We start from the raw sequence: 7,945 nt of genomic DNA on the forward strand, positions 1-7,945 counted from the left end.
GAAGTAGGGAGTGAAAGAGTTTGGAATTCAACACACGTCTGCATTCATATTTCAGAAGATTTATAGCTGATTACAAGAGCTGATCAGGGACTCCAACTAACTAACAACCATGCACTACTAAAAAAACCCCTTCACTGCCGGCCCATAAAGGGGTTTCACTGCCGGTTTTGGAGCTAGCAGTGGATAACGGGTAGTGATAGTTGTTCGGGGACCGACAGTAAAGGAGTTATCACTACCGGCTGAAGCCTTCAGCCGGCAGTGATAATCGGGTGCCGAATCGATCGTTTTGGGGCTAGAAAAATTAAAAAAAAAATTATGTCGTTGCAAGTCATAAGTCACGCGATTTTTCACGTGAAATACGCGTGTGTGCAGTTGAGCGGGACTCCATAGCCTAGCGTTTGGAGGACCATGAAACATGGATCCACCAAGGAAGATGCAATAACCCAAAGTGGAGCATCTTGTGTCAGGGCATCTAACCCAGTCCACATCTGTATAAGTGGTTATCTCCGTAAGATAAGAGTGGGACATGTGGATGCCGAGAGATGTTGTTCCATGAATATAGCAAAGAATTCATTTGATGATGGACATATGACAATCACGTGGGTTGTCCTTGTGAAGACAAGCATGTTGCACGGCATATGCAATGTCAGGCCATGTCATGGTTGGATATTGTAAAGCACCAGCCAAGCTCCTACAATAAGAAGGATTGGCCAGAGGATCACCAAACTTGGATGAAAGTTTAGGTTTTGTGTTGACAGGTGTGCTAATGGGAAGGCAATTTGCCATCACAACTTGTTCAAGGAGATCCTATGTATATTTAACTTGGGAAAGGAAGAAGCCATCGATTGTCCTTGTGACATGGATGCTGATGAAGTATTGAAGTGGCATCATGTCCTTGATGGCAAATTCAGTGCTGAGCTGAGCGATGACTTGGCGAAGGAGAGTGTTGGGCGAGGGTTGTTAGAATTATGTCATCAACATATAGTAGTAGATAGGCTGTGTTTATGCCCAACCAAAGAACAAATAAGGAAGTGTCTGATTTGGTGGGGGAGAAACCAATGGGTGAGATGTAGGTGGCGAACCAAGTATACAATGCTCCTAGAACCAGTGTGGCGGTGTAAAGCCTCGAATTCCAACTTCATTACATCATGCCAATGTGGATCGCGCAAGGCCGCGATCATTGACTTGGGGACCGGCGAGGGCTTAGGATGGTTTTTCATGATGTTGGCGAATTTTGAGTTTGGCTTGGAGATCCCAACACCACCAAAAGTCACCATTGGAGGAATCAGCCCATTTGCAACGGAGATAGACGTAGTTGACATGGTGCACTGAGATGGATGGTGGGATAACAGTGAGATATTGCCGGATGGCACATGCGCTGGGGTCCTATTGTTGGACGACATAGAAGGGGTGCTTTGGTGTCGGATGCCATAGATGGGGTCACCCTGTTGTTGGATAACACAGAAGCCGTTGGCGAGATTGCAGGGGCAAGCCACGGGCATAGGAGGTATTGGGCGAAAGAGATGTGGCAGTTGTTGGTGGGGGGATACTGCAAGTCTGTAACTTGTTGTAGAAAGGGGAACATGGTCTCATGATAATGAACATGCCGCGATGTGATGATGCGGCGACTGGATGGGTCATAGCAGGTATACCCACGATGATCATATGGGTAACCCAAGAAAACACAGGGTGTGGAGCATCGCGATAACTTGTGGGTGGCGAGCTTGAGAGGAGATATTCAAGTAACAGAGATAGGAAAACACTCAAAGGTGGTCATAGGAGGGAGAAGAGCTCAGAAGGAACTAATGAGTGGATTTGAAAGGACGCCGATTAAGCAGATAAGTAGTTGTGGCTAAGGCTTCTGCCGAAAAGAATAGTGGCATGGATGAATGAAAGAGAAGAGTTTGAAAACAATCATTGGTCATCCAAATGACACACTCGACCTTCCCATTTTGCTAACAGGAGTAGGGGCAAGAGAGCTTTAATGAAATACCATGGTTGAGCAAGAAATGACACACAACATGGTTGTCGACTTCACGACTATTGTCAGTTTGGATGGCGAAAATTGGGCATTGGAATTGTGTCTGGACATGGGTGTGAAAGGCAATGAGGCATGACATAACCTCATATTTTGTGACACAATGGGAATTTCCATATGAAATGAGTGTAATCGTCCAAAACTACAACATAGTATTTCAAGCCTAAATTAATTGCTTATAATTGCGATGTCCAAATATCGGTATGAAGAGCTTCAAAAGGGAAATAGTTAATTCTGTTTGAAGAGGAAAAAAGGAATCTCGTGTGTTTGCTAAGTTGACAGGTGTGGCAAACAGGCAAGACGGCATAGCAGTGTGGTTGGGATGACCTAATCATTGGTGCCAAAGATCAGAAGAGGCACATTCAGCGTGAAGGCAAGATGGTGCGGATGAGCGCAAAGGATATAGTTCATCAGTGTTGTTACATCGCTCATGTGTGAAGGTCCTTTGTAGAGACTCAAATTCCATAGTGACAGGTTATCACAGGTGAGGGAATCAACATACAAAAGATTCTTAATTAAGTAGGGTGAGAAAAGAACATTGCGAAGGAGCAGAGGAGAGAAGGGAGTTGAGATGATGGAAGACCCGGAATGAGAAACATGAATTTTGTTACCATTTCCCACGATGACGTGAGTGGTAGTGGAGGAGGAATGAGTGGTTTGAAGCATACCCGGATTGGACACAAAATGGGATGAGCCACTGTAACATCCTAATTTTTAGAATTTTTAACTTTTTAAAATTTTCCAAGATTATTGAATAGCTTCACCAATAGCATAGGTTTAAAACCTATTTTCTTAATCAATCAATCAATATAGGTTATTATTTTGTGTGCATTGCATGCTGAGTTTTGCTAGGAGCTAGGTAAATGCATTAGAGTTTTTTTTCTTTCTCTTTCTCTTTGGTGTTTTGATGAAAAAAGATTTTTAAAAGGTTTTACAAAACTCAGTAGTAAATTAGTTAAGGATCTTAATGGTTGAAATTTAAAATCCTTGAATTCATCATCTATTCAATTCTTGATCATACCCGATCCTTCTCCAGTTCAATTAAAATCTTATCCAAATCCTTATTTAAAGCCAATCTCTCCTCTTTCTCAAATTCTACCCAAATCCAAATTCAAATTCCTTATCTACTCCTATTCTTGTTCAACCTCATTTTTTGTTTCTCTTAAATTCACTCCAAGCTCAATTCAAATTCAAACCCTATTCAAATTTCTCTACAAAATATTCTTTTCTAAACCCTAGATGTACCTAAAGTGTCTTTGGGCTCAATCTCACTCAAGTCCAAACCCTTAGCCTAGTCTTCTAGATGGCTCAACAAAGGATCCACGAAATCTGCAAATTTTCACGGAGTCCTGCACAGCGTCATCTTCACAAGAAGTTTCGGAGTTCAAAATGGCCTCAAATGCAAATCTTGGCAATACCAGAGTTGTAGTTCTCGTCGAGAGATTCGATTTGAACTTATGGAAGTCCCTTTTTGGATAATAGAGCTAGGAGTTATGGCCCCCGAAATCAATGCTGCGCAGATAAGTGTGAGTTCAAACAGTTTATCTTGTGGTGCATTTTAGAAAATCAAGATGACGTTTTCAGAAGTCCGATGAATACCAGGTTGTAGATCTTTTCGATTACTATAATTTAGAGTAAAAAACATTCAATTTGGAGTCCGGATGATGAAGTTATCATCCTCGGAATAGAAAGCTGCGAAAAAGGAAATCGTAACCGACTCGAACTCGAATCCAATTCGTGTTCGGCTTGGACTCCACCTCAACCAGCAGCCCCTAGCCCTATAAATATGATTTGCACGCCCTCTCCTAACCCTATTCCATACCACCAAGCCCTAGACGTCGTTGCTACCCTGTCCGTGCGCTGCCATTCGTCGGAGCAGCCACCGCTGCCGCCCGTGATGCGCTACATCATCTTCTCCGTGAATCCTCCTTCCTCGACCACCGAAGCAAGGTGAGGACCCCTTATTCTCCTCTTTTACTACTATTTTATCATCATACTAAGTCCCTAGCCAAGCCCTAGGCCCGACCAAAGCCCGATCGACGCCGCCATGGTCGTCGCCATCGCGGACAGCCACGCTGTAGCCGATTGGCACCGACATTTCCGACCGACCAGAGGTCAAATCACCAAGCCCTTTCACCGATGCATGTACCATGATGTTCCCCACACCCTCACCAAACGGTTCAACCAGTAGAGCAGCCAAACCACCAAAATCAAGGTCGACATACCCCCTGTCCGGTTTCTAGACGCATTCTGCAAGCACACCGGATTTGCATTTGCGTCCCCTGTCAATCCGAAAGTTGTATGGATGCACCAACCACGTAACGGCATGTCCCATCGAGTCTTCTACATGACCCTAGGTGTCCGTCCCTGTTTGTGCAGCGACACGACCAGGACGCCATTGCCAACCACAGCATGTCATAGCCGTCACCTGTCTCATCTCCACTGATCATTCTTCCTCTCAGTGGATGATCTACCAAAATCCATGCTATAACATTGTCTTCCCGGGATATATGAACGTCTCTAATTCAAACGGTTTCTCAAATTTCATAGCCAATCTCTGGGAACGCGAGTATCTTCGTTGCTGCATCTGTTCGCGGTCACCACCAAACCTAGCAGCAGTCATCGTTGTTTTGCCGCTACCTCGAATGACCCCTTCCAAAACCAACCATACTGCTGAGTTAGTATTTCTGTGTTCTACGCCATGCTTCTCTCGTTTCACTGAAACACCACTAAAGCCCGACATTGATATCAGTGGCCACGCGCCCAATCGTTGTCTCCGATGAAACCCGAACCGCCGCTACACAGAGTCACCGGTAGTATTCTTAACCTAGAAGCGCAACCTTCAGCCTTTTTGAGCCATCACAGGTGGTCGAGACTAGACCTCAGCGTATCCCTTCTTTAATCCAAGATGGTATTTGCATAGCATGCCAAGTCAGCACCGCATCCTCCTCCTTAGTCTAGTCAGCCCTATACTTCTTGAATCTTGCGCAATGATATTTTCAAGCCTGATATAGTGATTGTGCAATAAACTCTTTTCCTATAGAAAGATAACTCCAGTAAACTAGTCTTTCCTTTCACTCTAATCCATCTTCCGAAAGCTCATTCTCTTTTCAACTTAACTCCGAATTAGACGATTCTTACATCTAAATGTTTCTAAAATCATACCTATCCAACCATAGAGTTTTTAAAAGTGTTTTAATGATGTTTGGTATGTTGTTCTTAGTGTTTGCTTTGTATTGTTTGTCGGTAGTTCTCGCGATTAGTCAATAACGTTCCGGAGCACTTCGAGGGACTTCAAGACCAAGATTTCGACAACACTGAGCAGCATTGGGAAAAAAGCAAGTGTCCTTGATCATCTTGAACCTATGTTTTAAATGTTTTATTTTACAAATTGCATGCAATATCTGTCAATTTGATGGGTAGTCACCTATGTTAGGGTTTACCTAGTTCTTTCTTTACATTCCTTGAAGCCTAAATTGTAGTTGATATGAGTCTCTTAGGTAGAATTGCTTAGCCATGCTTTTGAGATGTTGGGAAGTGTCATATACATGTTCAGTGGATAAATGCAATGGTGATGATGAACTTGTTAGTAACATAGAACCCTAGGACTTGGGCAAAGATTTGGTTTGATTATGGTGGTTTATATGGTGGGCTTGTGGATACGTTTCAAGAAATTTATTGGTTATTTTTCCTGTTGGTTTGATAATGGTGGTGGGCTTGTGGATACGTTCCAAGCAGAGATGTTAGGTTTTGTTGGTTATTTCCCTGTTGGATAGTCTTTGCCCAAGTGTCACATATAAGGACTAGTTCGTGAAGCAACTACCTAAGAAATACCGTTCAAACACGAGGCCGATATAGGTAAGGCTTAGCATATCGATTAGACACCTGGCTGGTATTCGTTGGAGTACCATGACCTAATCAATGGATAATGCTTTGTAGTGATCTCCTGGCGGCACACCACTGGCGTTTGTTAAGTATTTCGCTAACACGGCAACATGGAAATCATGACTCGTGACTAAAAGTTGGACAACCTCTGCAGAGTATAACACTATTATAACAGTCGTGCCCCCGGTTATGGGAGACTTGGATCCTTATATGATTAGTGGGTTGTGGTTATGGGTTCGGTTGTGGTTCTAGTACAGGGAGTACTAGATGGTTGTGGTTTTGGTTATAGTATAGAGAGTACTAGACGATTATGATATACAAGATGGAGAGCCTTGTATGCTGGGTATTAGACTGTATGTGTTACTTTCACTTAATAATTGTTTAATATTTTTTTAGTCTAAATATGTTTTCATTACTCGCATTTACACAAATATACCATGTGTTAGCCTATTCTTGATATAAGCCTGCATATCATTACCTTTTCCACACTTGCTGAGCGCATTATGTACTCACACTTGCTATTTTCCCTATACCATGCGACATGTGTGCTACTTCTTAGTGAGTGAAGATGTTGAAGATTATTAAGACGAGGTTATGACGTTCTAGGCGCGTGTCTCTCGGTCGGTTACCTGCGGTTGGGCAATAGTGCTTCTGTTCCGCTGCAGATATCTTCATAGAAGACAATATATGTCAATTGCTGTAAGAGTTTAACGTTTATTTAATAAAACTATTGCTTTTGTTACTTCCCCTGTGACGTCCTTATGTGTGTTGAACATCCTGAGTACACATAAGCCGCATCTGGTTTACGGTATTCCTAAACTCAAGTTCAAGAATAAAAATAATTTAATGAGTAACTTTATGCCGCTTCTCTTTCCTTTTTGAGGGACGCAAACATCGTTTAACTTCTCCAATAGGACTAAAACCTATTCATAACTTCAATAAACACATTAGTCCTTTAATTGTTTGTCATCAATTATCCAAAATCCACATAGGGGGCCTAGATGCATTTTCAATCTCCCCCTTTTTGGTGATTGATGACAACATGATTAAAGCTTACAAAAGATAATTGAATTAAAGATTTTTAAATTCTAAGATATATGTGAGCTCCCTTTAAATGTGTGCATTAATTAGAATTTGAATTTTGAGATCAAATACACATATTTAAAGAATTTTGCAAGAGCTCCCCCTATATCTTAGCATCCGTGGAGTGCTACAAATATGAGTGAATATGACAAAATGTATGCGAATGACATGATATATCACATAAAAAAAGAGAGAAATAAACATTGCACCATAGAATGTCATAAGAATCACACTAACATAAATAGGGTCTTACAAATTTAAAGTTTAACAACAAGCACACACATAGTTCGTCACACATTATTACAAAAGTCTTACATGTCCAATAGAACTGATAAAGATTAAGAGTTTGGAACTGGAGACAGAACATGCTTAGAACCCGGATACTCCGGGTCAACTCGGACACTTCGGGTTGGAGCATAATAGACTAGACAGCTGGGCTAACTAAGGATTTCTCTCCCCCTTTGGCATCAAGCACCAAAAAGAAAGAGAAGCTAAGACAAAGATCTACTCGCTGCCTTCTTCATAGTCCCCATCTCCATCTCCATTGCCGCTACCAGCATCATCTTCAGGAGAGCTTTCCTTGTTGCCTTCCAAGTCTTCTTCCTCTTCTTCGGTCTCTTCTGCTTCTTCTTGAGCATGTGAAGTTTCACCATCTCCTGCATTAGCCTAGGCCTCATCATACCAAGCCCACAGGTTTTCAAAGGCTTCGGGCTCGCTTACTTCTTCTTCAGAGGTGATTGGAGAGCAAGGAGGCTCAATCCTTAAATTAGTATAAATAGCCTTTTGCCTCTTCTCAATGTTCCTCGACCTCATATTAGTTTTGTCTTTATGCTCCTTTATCTTTACGGCATTATGAGTACATGCATTGAATATTGCCTTGAGTGCATTTTTGATAAAAGATGGAGAGCCACGTGAGGAAGATATTCGTCTTGGTGCCAC

This window comes from Phragmites australis, chromosome 14 (genome assembly GCF_958298935.1).
Source record: "Phragmites australis chromosome 14, lpPhrAust1.1, whole genome shotgun sequence".
NCBI lineage: Eukaryota > Viridiplantae > Streptophyta > Magnoliopsida > Poales > Poaceae > Phragmites > Phragmites australis.